Genomic DNA, 17,313 nt, shown 5'->3' with positions numbered 1-17,313 from the left:
TGAAAGAAAAAGGGAAGAAAAGTAACCCAGAAATAGAGATAAGAAAATAAATGAAGTATGGGTGGGTTAATGCCAAATGAAAAGGGTCTCATTTACATGGAAGCTTCAACATGTACGTGAGAAAACAATAGAAGCCATGGCATGCCAGTGGTGCAAAATTTGTAGAAATAGGGAAGAGAGTGTGGGTAAGGAGAGATAATATAAATTCATGTCAATGTAAAAGTAATACAGGTATAAAAGATTGGCATTGATATAAATAATATTACCTATCCAGAATAAAACAAGTCACTAAGCACCCAAAATAATTCAAGAGAAAATGCAACAGTTAAAGAAAATTTAACACCAATTGAAAAAAATAATAATTTTAGAAAATAAAAATATGTACTAAATTAAAATGCAGAGAATGAAAGTATACAAATGAATTAAATAAAATAAAATGAAAGTGAAAAAGGATGAGAAGTTAAAAAGATGAAGTAAGAAAGTAAGAAAGGAGAGAGAAAAAAGAAGAAAAGATAGAAAATTAGGATTAGAGAAGAAAAGATAATAAAATTGGCACTAATCTGGATAGGTTGTGCGACGCTGGCGACGCGGTCGCGCGGGTGACGCGGTCGCGTGGTGCGCAATAAGGTTAGGCGACGCAGACGCGTGGGTGACGCGATCGCGTGAACTGGTTTGTGCGATTGGCGCGAGTGCAGCCTCGCGTTCGCGCAACTCTCTGTTCGAAACTCTTTTTGCCAAAAATCTGGGTGACGCGGTCGTGTGGTTAACGCGATCGCATGGTTGACTGACGTCGGGATTTTTGCTAGTAGTAAAGAAATGTCATAAAAAAACAGTCGCGTTGTAGATATAGTCTCTAAACCGACAAAAATCCCTTTGTACAAACGTTTTGGGTGTCACAAGTAACAAACCCCTTTAGAAATTGTTAACCGAGTATTCAAACCTCGGGTCGTCTTCTCAAGGAACTGCGAGGAAGTATGTTCTTATTATTGGCTATAAAGGTTGTAATCGGGGTTTAGAAGATGAGAAGCAAGTAATTTAAGTAACAAATAAAGTAAATGGAAATTAAAATAAATAAATACTGTAAAGTAGACTTTTGGCAAGGTAAGGGAAGTTGGAGGTCCAACGTAGTTATCTCTCCCAACTATAATGAAAGTTGAATCTAAACTCCACTTGGTCAACCTTTACTAAGGCAAAGGAAAGTCAAGGGACTAATTATTCTGGCCTTTGAATCCTATTTATTTCCTAAGAAAGGTTGGGATTACTTAAGTTCAGCTCAATTAGCAAGATAACGATTATCAGTTATGTTGAGTTTAATAAACGTTGAGTTACTGAATCCTTAACCAGGACCAAAAGGGGAAAAAGTAAAATTGCTGGAATAATAAAAATATCCTTAGATGGGAAGCAGTGGTAACTTAAATCAAAGAGAACAATCATAAACTGAAAATACCTCAATTATTATTAATTCAAATAACAGTCTGTAACATGGAAGAGATTCATAAATTCAATTATAAAGGTAAATAGCCAACTCAGATACTGAAATAAATAAATAAAGTAAAAGGGAAGTTTAAAATAGAGTAATATAAAACCTGGATTGAGAGTCACTCTTAAAACAAGAAGAAATCATAAATCCTAAGAGAGAGAGAGGAGAAGATCTCCCTCTCAACTAAATCTAAATCATTGAAAAGTAAAAATATGCGAGCTCCCCTTGAATGGGTGCATTCCCACACTTTATAACCTCTGGTCTATGCTGTCTGTACTTGGATCTGGGCCAAAAAGGGCTTCAGAATTCGCTGGGGGCATATTCTGTAAATTTTGATACGTGGCCTCTGTCACGTGTCCGCGTGGGTCACGCGGTCGCGTCATTTGGAGCTTTTCCTTGCCACGCGGTCGCGTCAGTCATGCGATCGCGTCATGCGCGTTCTGCTTAAGGCGCGCGGTCGCGTCAGTCATGCGGCCGCGTCGCTGCTAATTCGTGCTTGGCACGCGATCACGTCATCCATGCGATCGCGTGGATACCAGTTTCCTTAAAGCTCCGTTTTGCTTTCTCCTTCCATTTTTGTATGTTTCCTTTTCCGTCCTTTAAGTCATTCTGCCTTAGAAAATCTGAAACTACTCAACACACTGATCACAGCATCGAATGGAAATAAAGGTAATTAAATTAATTAATTTTAAAGCTTAGGAAACATGTTTTTCATTTACATCACATAATAAGGAAGGGAAAGTAAAATCATGTAATTAATGTGAATAAGTAGGTGAAGGATTGTATAAATCACTCAAATTAAGCACAAAAGAACTCATGAAATATGGGTTTATCAACCTCCCCACACTTAAACACTAGCATGTCCTCATGCTAAATCCAAGGTATATAATTAAGGTTAAAGTGATGGAATGTCATGCAATGCAACCTAATTTAAATGCAACTACCTAAATGAATGATGCATCATGCAACTCTAATTTATTCACTCATATATAAAGCTTACATGTAACCAAGTTAATTCACATTCTCAAGGAGTCATGTATATATATATATATATATATATATAGCCAACCCTTAAATAATAAAGCATTTTAGCAAATGAGATGGGAAAGAAATCATTGTACAAACTTGCAAAACAATTAGTAAATTAAGTACAGATATATGTTGATGAGTTATTGAACCCTCACTGGATTTTATGTTTACTCTCTAGTCACTCAGTGTTTATTGGGTTTATTCACTCTATTTTCTTTTTATTCTTAATTTCAATGGCTTTGTTCTTCATCTAACCAATCAACAATTATAGAATATAGTCATACCAAAAAGTCATGAGGTCTTTAATTGAGGTTGTAATGAGGTCAAGGTAAAGGTAAGGATTTATGTATAGGTTCAAGTGAGCTAATAAGTGAATCCTTAATTAGACTAAGATCTCACCTAACATACATATTTAGTAAAACAAAAATTTCTTTACCTAATTTCCCATATTATCCCACTTATTGTTACATGCTCATGTTTCACTTTTATTTTTTCTATTCCATGTGCATTACTTTTATTTGGCATTGGGGAATTTCTTTTGTATCCCCTTTTATTAAATGCTAAAAAATAACTCTTTTTTTTTTCAAGGCACATGGAAATTAAATCACTTTGATTTTCTCATGAACATGCTTCCCAAATTTATTTTATTTCTTTTAACTTCTCTACCTTTTTTTTTCTATCATCCATATTCCCAAAAGGTTTCCCACATTTAACTCTATTCATGATTTTCTATCTTAAGCTAACCAAGGATTCACTTGGGATTTTCTTTTGTTTTTCTGCTTAAGGCTAGTAATTTGGCTAAATAGAATAAAGGGGTTTTAAAAGGCTCAAGGGGGCTAACAAGGGTAATGTAAGAGGTAGGCTAATTTGGGGTAAGTGAGCTAAAATCAAATGATGGCCTCAATCATTCTCTTGGTATGTATCTATTCTATATGCTATAATTGGACATATAGATTAAAGCAAAGGAAAGAACATCAGAATAAAAAGAAATGTAACACACAGAAATGAAATTATGGTTTGAATGCAACCATACAATTTAAGCTCAAGACTCACAGGCTGTGTGTTCTCTAACTCAAGCATCATATATCATTTATATATTGTATGCAGGTTTAGTTAAAAATTCCCGTTATTCTCATAAAAAAATTAATTAGGGTAGCTTTTAAAGTTTTAATGTTCCTCCTTGATGAAATGTTGTCAGCTTAACTACATCATGTAATGCTATATATAAGTTTTGTGGATTTAAATCTAATATGTTCAATTTCCTAGCTTACTTCTTTTTTATATTTTTCAATTTAAACTATACTATCTTATGCTAAAAAGGGTAAACTATACTAATTAATCCACTAATAAATCAGAATTACGAACTAAACTAAATAACTAAAATAAACTAAATGGCTAAAATGTGAACTAAAGATGCAAAATGCAGAAAATAGAGTAAAAATACATAAAAGCAATGTATAAGTACTCAAAAAATAACAGTAAAGAGAAAAAGAGAAAAATACAGAAAAATATCCGAAATAAAAGAAAAAGTATGTAGTGGTTCACCAAAATAAACGCCAGAGATGGCGACCTCCCCACACTTAAAAGGAAGCATCGTCTCCGATGCTCAATCAAGCCGGGTGTGAAGGAGTGTCATCACTGGGAGGGATGGTAGCTGGAGTCTCAGTGGTGGTGGTGGGCTGAGGGTCTGGCTGCTGTGGAGGAGGTGCTGACTGGATCGGGATCTCAAGATCCGCAGCCTCAATCTGATGTGGGACCGCTGCTTGTGGTGCGGCTGGTGCTGCCTCCTGGGGATGGATCTCTGCCTCGGGTGCATCCGCCTCCTCCTCAGATGCCTCGGATGGTGTGTCGGGCTCGGAGGAGATATCACCGGATCGTATCATCAGCTTTAGGTGCTCATAGCGCCGCTTGTTGCGATGCTCCATCTGGTCAAGTCGTCGGAACAAGCGGTGCACCAGATGATAGACGGGCTCTGTGGCAGGTGGAGGTGCAGTGGTGGTAGCAGGGGTAGGTGGTGCAGCAGTGGAGGAAGAGGGTCCAGCAAACGGTGGGGCTGTCTCATCAGTAGCAGTGAATGGTGCTGGTCTGTGGCCCAGGGCTAAGAAGTTCCGGCTGTGCAGAATGATCTTCCTGCAATCCGCCGCTGGTGGTCTCTCATCGGCAGCCTCCCATGGCACGTCAGCTTAACGGCCAAGCTGTGTAACTAGATATGGAAAGGGGAGGGTGCCTCGGATGTGGACCCTGGCCATATAATGCCGAATGAAACGTGGCAGATAAAGGTCCTTACCCTCCAGCACACACCAAAGGAGGGTGATCATAGCAGCCGGGATCTCCGTCTCGTGAGTACTCGGCATCACATAATTACTCAAGATATGATGCCATAACCGAGCATCATCGTTTAAGTATGCTCTCTTGATCCCTCTAGGCATGGTAGTGTCCTAACCCATCTCCCAAGGAACTGTCGGGTCGAGAGCTATCCGTGCCTTCACGGCATCCCAGTCAAACTGCATCTGACGCATATCCTCCTCAGCCTTTGAATAACCATCAGGCTGATTGGACTTGGCTGGGAGCCGGAGAATGTCCTCTAAGGCCTCTTCAGTGACCAGAATTTGTTTTTCTCTTAGGTTCACTGCATCTAGGGTAGTGAGATAGTAGTTGTAGTAGAATTCCCGTACCCAAGATGAATTGACCTCTGTCAGTGTTCTTTCCAGAAAGAACCAGCCCCTTTGCTTGATTTGCTCAGTGGTGTACTGCTGGAGTGCTTCTAGAATCTTCAGAGTGCTTTCCAGGTATAGATTTCTGGAGTTTGCAAAAGCCGGGTACTTCAGCTCACAGTATCGGTTTGCAAATTTTATAGGATCAGTCGCAGGGAGCAGCTGGTCAGCTTTTTCCTGCTGTGTGAAGTTCTTCTCCCGCCATGAAGAATCGTGCATTAGAGCAATGATGGACTGGGAGGAATCTCCTCGCTTGCGCTTGCTAGTAGCCTTGCCTTTTCCTTTCCTTTGTGAGGCAGACATCCTGAAAAACAGAAAATCAGGATATGGATAAAATAGGAAAGCAAATAGGCAATTAAACAAAGGAAACTCAAAGCGTCAAGGGAGAATTAGAATAAGGAAAATGAGTAAATGAAATGTGATTGAATTTATGTTAAATGGAAAAATAATCAATATGCCATGGTTAGAAAGTTAGAGGAAAGTGAAAGTAATCAGAAAAGAGATTAAAAGGGTTAGTATGGTTAGAATTTGAAAAAGAAAATTAGTAAATAAAATTAGTGAGTTAGTAAAGTGCGGGTTAAAGTAAGTGGCATAGAAAAATTCTATATAACAAGAATTCACAGGTAAAAATAGAAGTACTCATAATCGAACAAGAAAAACAGGGTGATGCTGATTCGAATAGAAATAAAGAAAGCAAAAATTGGAATCAGTGAATCACAACTGCAGTTTATGAACCAGGAAATCAAAGAGGATAAGAATGTCTGCCATAGCATTCATGAAATGGTTTGGGTAAAGCAGAGTAAAACAGAGTTCAAAAATGCCAAACCAAAACATGAATGAAAACAATTTTAAAAAAAAAATTTGGGCAGCATTCCGGCTAAAATTGGATTATCCCAGAAAATAAACAGCAATCATAGCAGTTCATATGAATTAAAAACTTGCTGCAGTTACCAGTAATAAATAGAAACAGGAAAATTTAGAGTAACAAGCAGCAATTGCAAGAAATCATAGCATATGAATGAGGTCATAGGAACAGCAGAATTGCAGTTATGATAAAACATAAACAGGAACAGTGCAAGTAAACAGACCTAGATCCACTAACCAGAGCCTAAGCTACCTAACAACCTAAAAATCTACTACAACATGCATATCTATCTATCCTAATTATGAACAGAAACGGAAAAAATTACAGAAAAATGACGAACGGATAAAAGGGGTTGCGTTTTGCGGAACCTGGTAGGCGAGAGGCGTAGAACGGAGAAGAAGGTGGTTGCGGTGGTGTCCGGCGCGGTGGCGGGGCACGGTGTCGCGGTGGCGGCTGAGGGGGCAGTGGCGGAGGGAGGGTTTAGGGTTAGTGATAGAAGAAGGGGGGTATGTGGGTGGGTGGCGGAGAGAGGGGGCGCGGCTGGGTGGCCGGCGGTGGGGGGGCGGTGGTCGCGGAGGGCAGTGGTGGAGAGGGGAGGAGAGAGGAAGAAGGGAGAAGAAGGGAGGGGAGGGGGGTTGCGGCGGCGTCCGGCGCGGCGGTGGCGTCTGGGTGGTGGCGCGGCGGTGGCGTCTGGGTGGTGGCGCGGTGGCGGCTGGATGGTGTTGGGTGGTGGTTGGAGGGAGAAGAAGCAGAGAGGGAGAAGAGGGTTGGGGGTGGGGGGGGCTGCGCGACTGATAAGGTTCGCGTGACTGGGGGGGTTATACTTTCGAATCCACGCGGCCGCGTGGGGCACGCAGTCGCGTGGTTGGGGTGAAAATGGGAGTGACGCGATCGCGTGGGGCGTGCGATCGCATGAGAGGGGGGAAAGAAGGTTGACGCGATCGCGTGGGTCGCGCGATCGCGTGGGTCGCGCGATCGCGTGGGTCGCGCGATCGCGTCGATGGAATTCGTGCTAAACGCACGACTCCAGCGCCGTTTTAGCGCAACTCTTTGTCTCCTTTCGGGGTGATGTGCAATCCATGCGACGTGATCGCGTCGCTCACGCGGTCGCGTGGGATTGGTATTGTGCAAGTGACGCGATCGCATGAGGAATGCGATCGCGTGGGCCAATTTGTGCGAAACGCACAAGGGCCGCACGATTCCAGCCTAACTTTCTGTTCGTTGGATCCTTACGCCGATATATATATCACGCGGCCGCGTGTGTCACGCGGTCACGTGGGTGGTGTTTCTCGCAATATGACGCGATCGCATGGGGCATGCGGTCGCGTCGTGCACTCTTTTTTTTTTAAAGGTATATATATGCATGAAAAATGCAGATTGCACTGATTGACATGAATGCTATGCATGATTCCAGGTTTAATAAATTAAAATGAAAATGGAAAAATGAAAGCAATCAACAAGAAATAAATTGAAAAAGAAGCGACCATACCATGGTGGGTTGTCTCCCACCTAGCACTTTTAGTTAAAGTCCTTAAGTTGGACATTGGAGGAGTATCCTGTTTTGGTGGCTTATGTTTAAATTCGTCCAAAAATCTCCACCAGTGCTTGGAATGCCAATTGCCTCCGGGGTCCCAAACTAGGCACGCAAAGCTTCTAAACAGCTTCAAATGTATTGTTAGGCTCCCGAGACGACGAATGTCGGGATAGAGTCCAGGATTCCAAGCCTTGCTTTTAAATCCGCCTCCGTCTTGATCTACATTTTTCCATTCGGGCGGGTTAAAAAGTAGAATCTCACCTTGGTGACCAAACGTTTTCCGTGATCCATGTAATTGAGCATGATACCAATCCATGTATCTTGAGGTGAAGCGTGGAACCTTATTGAACCTTGTGCACCAGCTCTCAGTACGAGCCATTTCCCTCTTACTCTTAAAGCCGCAGAGAGCTCTAAGCTGGCCATTTGTTTCAAGTAAACCATATTCAAGTGAATAAGTAAAGTTATAAGTTAAGGATTGTACCCACTTGAAGCTTGTATTAGGTGGTAATGGCCTTGGGATAGGTGTTTTTGGTGGTTCTGCAAGTTCTGTTTCCTTGTGCTCTTCTGTGAATTCTTCCACTTCTTTGCAAAGGTCTTCAATTGTATCTGTGTCCTGGTCAAAGTCTTCTATGTCTTCCTCATCACTTGAGTCATAGATTGGAGGTTGAGAGAAATCGACCTCCGCATCATCTTCATATTCACTTGGGGAAGATTCTTCGATCTCAGAGAATTCACTTGCGGATGCAAGTTCATCACCAAGAGAGCTAGACTTGTGACTATCATCATCAAGGAAAATTGCTTCTTGGATTATTCCGTCTAATTCTTCATAAATGACTTGCCTTGGAGATTGTACAGTATCCTCCTTAGCATTAACTGTAGCATCCTGGATGGAGTTTTCCTCAATTCTGGATTCCCATGGAAGTTCAGCATCTCCTATGTCTTCAACCAACTCTTCTTCTTGAACAATGACAGCTTCTTCTAATTGTTCTAGTACAAATTCATGCTCTGTCTTGTCCACTGGAGTTTCTGGCATTTCTTTCATGCTCTGCTCTTCATTGGGCTGTCCACATGGAGCTGTGGTTGATCCTTGTGTATTTGAGCGCCTAGAAGCCCATTGAATCATCGCTTGCTCCAGTTGTTTAATGGTTGTTTGAAATTTAATTACTGTTTCTCTTAGGCGATCCTCTGCTTCTCGGGTTGCTGGACTTGGACATGATACAAAGGAAAGTAGTGGTGATTGGGAACGATTGGATTGGTATTGGGGTAAAGAAGGATCATATGGTGGCGAATGGTGAAGAGAAGCTTGTGAGTATGGTGGTTCGAGGTTATGTTGAAAGGATGGTTTATATGCACGGGGTGGGGCTTGTTGGTAGTTACAAGGTTGTCCACCATGTCTTTCAGCTGGGTATGCATTGTGGAATGGTCTTTGTCCAGGATATCTCGGAGGGTGTTGTTGCCAAAAGGGTTGATTAGATCCTCTTGGTTCCATCCATCCTTGATTGGTCTGACCTTGGTACGCATTCCTGCTGTAACTTCTATTTCCTTTAACAATATTAGAACCAGACTCAAAGCGAGAGGGGTGAGAGTTCATAGTAGTAATTAAAGATAAAAAGGAAAAACAAAAATAAATAAACAAGCAAAAGAAAAATATTTACAATAACCAATAATAAGGCACACGTTAGCAGTTCCCCGGCAACGGCGCCATTTTGACGTCGGGATTTTTGCTAGTAGTAAAGAAATGTCATAAAAAAACAGTCGCGTTGTAGATATAGTCTCTAAACCGACAAAAATCCCTTCGTACAAACGTTTTGGGTGTCACAAGTAACAAACCCCTTTAGAAATTGTTAACCGAGTATTCAAACCTTAGGTCGTCTTCTCAAGGAACTGCGAGGAAGTATGTTCTTATTATTGGCTATAAAGGTTGTAATCGGGGTTTAGAAGATGAGAAGCAAGTAATTTAAGTAACAAATAAAGTAAATGGCAATTAAAATAAATAAATACTGTAAAGCAGACTTTTGGCAAGGTAATGGAAGTTGGAGGTCCAACGTAGTTATCTCTCCCAACTATAATGAAAGTTAAATCTAAACTCCACTTGGTCAACCTTTACTAAGGCAAAGGAAAGTCAAGGGACTAATTAATCTGGCCTTTGAATCCTATTTATTTCCTAAGAAAGGTTGGGATTACTTAAGTTCATCTCAATTAGCAAGATAACGATTATCAATTATGTTGAGTTTAATAAACGTTGAGTTACTGAATCCTTAACCAGGACCAAAAGGGGAAAAAGTAAAATTGCTGGAATAATAAAAATATCTTTAGATGGGAAGCAGTGGTAACTTAAATCAAAGAGAACAATCATAAACTGAAAATACCGCAATTATTATTAATTCAAATAACAGTCTGTAACATGGAAGAGATTCATAAATTCAATTATAAAGGTAAATAGCCAACTCAGATACTGAAATAAATAAATAAAGTAAAAGAGAAGTTTAAAACAGAGAAATATAAAACCTGGATTGAGAGTCACTCTTAAAACAAGAAGAAATCCTAAATCCTAAGAGAGAGAGAGGAGAAGATCTCCCTCTCAACTAAATCTAAATCATTGAAAAGTAAAAATATGCGAGCTCCCCTTGAATGGGTGCATTCCCACACTTTATAACCTCTGGTCTATGCTGTCTGTACTTGGATCTGGGCTAAAAAGGGCTTCAGAATTTGCTGGGGGCGTATTCTGTAAATTCTGATATGTGGCCTCTGTCACGCGTCCGCGTGGGTCACGAGGTCGCGTCATTTGGAGCTTTTCCTTGCCACGCGGTCGCGTCAGTCATGCGACTGCGTCATGTGCGTTCTGCTTAAGGCGCGCGGTCGCGTCAGTCATGCGGCCGCGTCGCTGCTGATTCGTGCTTGGCACGCGATCGTGTCATCCATGCGATCGCGTGGATACCATTTTCCTTAAAGCTCCGTTTTGCTTTCTTCTTCCATTTTTGTATGTTTCCTTTTCCGTCCTTTAAGTCATTCTGCCTTAGAAAATCTGAAACTACTCAACACACTGATCACGGCATCAAATGGAAATAAAGGTAATTAAATTAATTAATTTTAAAGCTTAGGAAACATGTTTTTCATTTACATCACATAATAAGGAAGGGAAAGTAAAATCATGTAATTAATGTGAATAAGTAGGTGAAGGATTGTATAAATCACTCAAATTAAGCACAAAAGAACTCATGAAATATGGGTTTATCATTGACCATCCGTCTCCAGTAACCCATATTCAAGTGGAATTAGAAAGCTAAGGGATATGAATTTTACCAACTTGAATGTTGTGAAGGATGATGGCAACTGAGGGGGAGGTATTTTTAACGAAATTGCAGGCTCCACTCCCTTGTGCTCTTCTCTGACAACTTCCACCTCTTTGCAAACATCTTTAATTTCAACCTCTTCATCTTGGTAGATTTCTTCCAATTCAGTCTCTTCTGCACTACTTACCAAAGGCATAGGAGGTTGTGCTTCTTCTTCTTGAATCTCCATCTCTTGATTAACCTCTTCAAAGTCTTTAGTCATGATATGCCTTGGGGGTTGTACACCCTCCTCAGCATCAATTTCAAACGTCTTTGAAGGAGGCTCTATAACTTGACTTTCCCATGGAGGTTCAGCATCTCCCAAGTCTTCAACCAATTCTTCTTCTTCAATAATTACAGCTTCCTCCAGTTGTTCCAGTACAAAGTCATGCTTCGTACTGTCCACTGGAGTTTCTAGTATCTCCTTCATGCTACGTTCTTCATTAGATTGTCCACATGAAGCCATGGGGGTTCCTTGAGTGTCCGAACGTCGGGAAGCTAATTGATTTATTGCTTGATTCAATTGATGAAGTGTGGCATTAAATTTTTCACATGTTTCCTTGAGTTGCTCCGTTGATGCTTGGGGTGATGGATATGGACATGATGCATAGGGAGGTGGTGGTTCTTGGGAGTAATTGGGTTGGAATTGGGGTAGTTCTATATATGGTTCATATGGTTCATAAGGTGGTTGGTATGGTGGATGAGGGTTAGGATCATATGGAGGTGAATGGTGGTAGTTGGCTTGTGAGTGTGGTGGTTCAAAGTTGTATTGAGGAGGTGGTTTATAGGCATATGGTGGTGATTGTTGATAGTCCATTGGAGGTGGTTGTCGCCAAGAGGGTTGATCAAATCCTTGTGGCTCCTCCCATCTTTGATTGTTCCAACCTTGATGCCTATTCTCATTGTAATTTCTTCTTCCTGCAACATAATTGTAACCAGACTCATAGCGATGGGGTGAGAGTTCATAGTAGCAAATAAAAATTAAAAACGAAAAAAAAAAATTAAAATTAGAAGGTTATTGAAATTTAAATTTTGAACTTTAAATTTTTGAAGTTTGAAATTTGAAATTTGAATTTTGAATTTTGAAATTTGAAATTTTAAAAAATTTTAAATTTGACTTTTTAAATTTTAAAATTCGAATTTTGAAAAAGTCAACAGTATAAGATAAAAATTTGAAAAAGAATTAAATTTTGAAAAGGTTTAATTTTTAAAATTTTAAATCTAAAATTTTAAATTTGGATTTTGAAATTTAAATATTGAATTTTGAAATTTGATTTTTTTTTTTTGAAATAAGATAAGATAAGATTTTGAAAAAGATACGATTTTTGAAAAAGATTTGAATTTTGAATTTTAAATTTTTTAATTTGAATTTTGAAAATTGAAATTTGAAATTTTGAAATTTTAGTTTTAAATTTTGAATTTTTGAATTTAAGGAGGAAAGAGAAAAAATAATAAAATGACACCAAACTTTAAAAATTTTTAGATCAAAATGAAGAAAACAACTAAGAACAACTTGAAGGTCAAGATGAACACGAAGAACAACTTGAAGATCAAGATGAACACCAAGAAAAATTTTTTTTGAAAAAATTTTTTAATAACTAAATAAAAACCAATAACCTCTTAATTTATGAAAAAGCAAAAATAAAAACAAAAATAAAAACAAATAAACAAGTAAAAAGAAAATGTTTACAATAACCAATAATAAGGCACATGTTTGCAATTCCACGGCAACGGCGCCATTTTGATGAGAGAAGTTTTGCGTGGTCTAGAAATTTGCGGATAAATCTTCGTTGCAAGTATAATTTCTAAACCTTCAAAAGTCCTTTCATATAAACGTTTTGGTTGTCACAAGTAACAAACCCCTTTTTAAAATTGATAACCGAGTTTTAAACCTCGGGTCGTCTTCTCAAAGAATTGCAAGGAGGTATGTTCTTATTATTGGTTATGAATCTTGTAAATTAGGGGTTTTAGAAAGTAAGGAAGCAGTATGTTGAGTGATAAGAAAAATAAAATAATAATAATAAAATAAACTCTTGGCAAAGTATGAAAATCAGAATTCCTATCCTAGTTATCCTTATCAATTGTGATGAGAATTGGATTTTAATCCCACTTTGTTAACCTCTAACTATGAAGGTAAATCAAGTAGATTAATTAGCTTAATTCTCAGGTCCTAGCCAATTCCTATGGAAAGACTAGAGTTATTGGAGTAACTCCCAATTTCAACCACTGTTTTAATTGACAACTCAAGCGTTACCAATCACTTAACTAAAGCCAAAAGGAAGAATATCTAAATTGAATTAAAAGCATTTATAAATAAAGCAAAGCAATCTTAAATATGAAATACCTCAAATAATATTAATTAAAAAAATCATAACATGAATGTAGCATAAGCCAAATAGGCAACATAACTAATATAAGCATTAAAGTATCTGAAAGTAAGAGATAAATATAAAGTAAAAGAACATTGAACCTGGGATTAAGAGTCACTCCTAAAACTAAGAGAAATCCTAAATCATAATCCTAAGAGAGAGGAGAGAACCTCTCTCTCTAAAAACTATATTTACTCATAAAATTGTGAATATGAATAGCCTCCTCTATGAATGGATGCATTCCCCCACTTTATAGCCTCTAATCTGTGTTTTCTGAGCCGCAAACTGGGTCAGAAATAGCCCAGAATTCGCTGGTTGCGAATTCAAACACGCTGATTTTCGTCACTGCGACGTGTTCGCATGAATGACGCGATCGCGTCACCTAGCATCATGGCAACTATGACATATTATATATTAAATCGAAGCCCCGGATGTTAACTTTTCAACGCAACTAAAATAGCGTCATTTGGACCTCTGTAGCTAAAGTTATAGCCATTTGAGTGCAAAGAGGTCTAGGCTGGACAGCTTAGCAATTTCTCCAACTTATTGTATTCCTTCCACTTTTGCATGCTTCTTTTCCATCCTCTGAGCTATTCCTGCCCTGTAATCTCTGAAAACACTTAACACACATATCAAGGCATCTAATGGTAATAAGAGAGGATTAATATTAGCAATTATAAGTCCAAAGAAGCATGTTTTCAATCAAAGCACATAATTAGGAAGGCAAATGTAAAACCATGCAAATAGTATGAATAAGTGGGTAAAGAGTTGATAAAATCCACTCAATTGAGCACAAGATAAACCATGAAATAGTGGTTTATCACTCCTAACATGATCTTATACGACGGCACATCAGATCCAAGCCACCATCTCAGCAACTTCCGAAGCAGAATGTACCTCACCGACACCTCCGATGCCATTCGATGCAACGCCTTCCCGACCACCTTAACAAAAACAGCCATAAAGTGGTTTGATAGCTTACCTCCTAGATCCATCACCAGTTTTGACGACCTAGCCAAAAAATCCTCGCCAGATTCTCCATCCAGAAGGACAAAGCCAAACATGCCCCGAGCCTACTAGGAATCAAGCAAGGAGATCGGGAAAGTCTTCACAACTACATGGAAAGATTCAACAAAGCGTGTCTGGAAATACAAAGTCTGCCCACAGAAGCAGCCATTATGGGTCTCATCAATGGCCTAAGAGAAAGAGCTTTTAGTCTCTCTATATCAAAAAAGCATCCAACATCCCTAAACGAAGTACAAGAACGGGCAGAGAAGTATATTAACATGGAGGATAATTCTCGATTAGGAGGAACTTCGAGATCTGGATTCTCCTACCCTCTCGAGACAAGGATAAAGAGTCCAAGAAAAATGATTAACCCAGTGAAAAACCCAGAAAATACCATAATTACACCCCCTCTCTTCAAGTGTCCCTTGTAGATGTTAACTGAGAAATATGCAACACTGAAAAGATCTCGCCACCTCGCTCAATTAAAAGCAAGAAAGGAGGGGGAAATCAGACAGAGTACTGCGAATACCACTGAAGGGCGACTAGACCGATACTTAGCCAACCAAGCAGATGAGCCAAGAAAAAGAAGAAGGGACGAAGAGGTCGGACAGGCTGAACGACCACCTCACACTCCTGAGAGACATGTTCATATGATAAATGGAGGATTCGCAGGAGGAGGGATCTCTAAGTCATCTCTCAAAAGACACCTTAAAGAGGTATATCATGTTGGGAAAGGAGGGAGGTCATCCGACCTCCCCACTATTACCTTTACCCGAGAAGACGCAGCAGGAATCATCCCGGGAAACGATGATCCCATGGTCATTACTATCATATTGGCCAACGCAAATCTCCATCGAACACTAATAGACCAGGGAAGCTCCACGGATATCTTGTTTAAATTTGCCTTCAACAAACTTGGCCTACAAGAAAAAGAGCTCAGAGCATATTCGAAGAGCTTGTTCGGACTGGGAGACACTCCAATCCAACCACTTGGATACGTTTCACTACACACAAACTTTGGGAAAGGAACCCGGTCAAGGACACTCAACATAGACTACATCGTAGTCGACGTGAGCTCAGCTTACAACGCCCTAATAGGTTGGACAACACTGAACCAGCTCGCCGCAGTGGTCTCGACTCCACATCTCTGCATGAAGTTCCCAACTCCAGAAGGGATCGCCACGATAAAAGGAGACAAAAAAATTGCACAACATTGTTACAACGAAAGTCTGAACCGTAGAGTCAAAGGAGAAGAGATCGACACTATCGAACTCGAGGAAGTCCGAGGACGCGAGGAACTTCGTCCACAACCTGAAGACGAGACTGAAGAGGTCCAAATCGGTGATGCCCTGGATAAGACAACAAAGGTCGGGGCAACCTTAAAGGGAGACTTAAAGGAATACCTGATACAGTTCCTAAAGGATAACGTTGACCTCTTTGCATGGAAGGTTGCAGACATGTCGGGCATAGATCCCAAACTAATGTGCTACAAACTAGCGATGTATCCAGGATCTCGACCAGTACAGCAGAAGCGTAGGAAACTTGGACCGGAAAAATCCCAAGCTGTGGAAGAACAGGTACAAGCCTTGCTGGAGGCAGGGTTCATAAGGGAGGTCAAATACCCATTATGGCTAGCCAACGTTGTCTTGGTAAAAAAGTCAAATGGAAAGTGGCGGATGTGTACTGACTACACCGATATCAATAAAGCCTGCCCAAAAGATCCTTACCTACTCCCAAGTATAGATACTTTGGTAGATGCATCTTCAGGATACAAGTACCTCTCCTTCATGGATGCTTATTCAGGATAGAATCAAATCCCGATGTACCCACCCGACCAGGAAAAGACCTCATTCCTAACCCCAAAAGCAAATTACTGCTATATCGTCATGTCGTTCGGGCTCAAAAACGCAGGAGCCACCTACCAAAGATTGATGAACAAAGTCTTTGTAGACCACATTGGAAAACTAATAGAGGTTTATGTGGATGATATGCTGGTAAAAATACAAAGTGAGGAATCTTTGTTTCCCGACCTCACCAAGGTGTTTGACACCATTAGAAAGCATGGTATGTGACTTAATGCCGCAAGATGCACCTTTGCGGTAGAAGCTGGCAAATTCTTGGTTTTCATGCTCACACAAAGAGGAATTGAGGCAAACCCAGATAAATGTCAGGCGATACTCAACATGAAAAGTCTGACCTGCGTCAAAGAAGTACAACAGCTCAACAGAAGACTTGCAGCCCTGTCTAGGTTTCTAGCCAGGTCAGCCATCAGATCTCTCCCTTTTTACGCTACATTAAGGAAAGGAAAGAGGTTTGAATGGACAACAGAGTGTGAGCAAGCCTTCTAAGATTTCAAAAAATTTGTGGGTCAACCACCCATTGTTACCCAACCACGGGAAGGAGAAGTACTCATACTATACCTCGTAGTGAAAAATCGGGCAATCGCTTCAGCACTAGTCAGAGAAGACGAACGCGGGCAGCAACCCATCTACTTCATCAGCAAAATGTTACAAGGGGCCGAAACGAACTATCAAAAGTTAGAAAAATTCACCTACGCACTCATACTCACTTCTCAACGACTCCGCCCGTACTTTCAAGCACACACTATCAAGGTTCGGACCAACCAGCCCATAAGGGACATCCTACAGAAAACAAACTTAGCTGGCAGAATCTTGCAGTAGGCGATTGAGTTGTCCGAATTCGATCTTCAGTATGAAGCTCGGACCGCCATCAAATCACAGTACCTAGCCGACTTCATCGTCGAGTACACCGATACCCCAGGAAAACCCACAAAATAGAATCTCTACGTGGACGGCTCTTCAAACAAAACTGGGAGTGGAGCAGGTGTGATAATAGAAAGTGATCAGGGGACCCATATCGAACTCTCATTAAAGTTTGAATTCCCTGCTTCAAATAATCAAGTTGAATACGAGGCATTACTGGCTGGTTTGAGGCTAGCTAAGGAGGTAGGAGTTCAAAAGC

Source organism: Arachis ipaensis, chromosome B4 (genome assembly GCF_059453495.1).
Source record: "Arachis ipaensis isolate K30076 ecotype BB chromosome B4, ASM5945349v1, whole genome shotgun sequence".
Lineage (NCBI taxonomy): Eukaryota > Viridiplantae > Streptophyta > Magnoliopsida > Fabales > Fabaceae > Arachis > Arachis ipaensis.
This window is presented reverse-complemented; position numbering follows the sequence as displayed.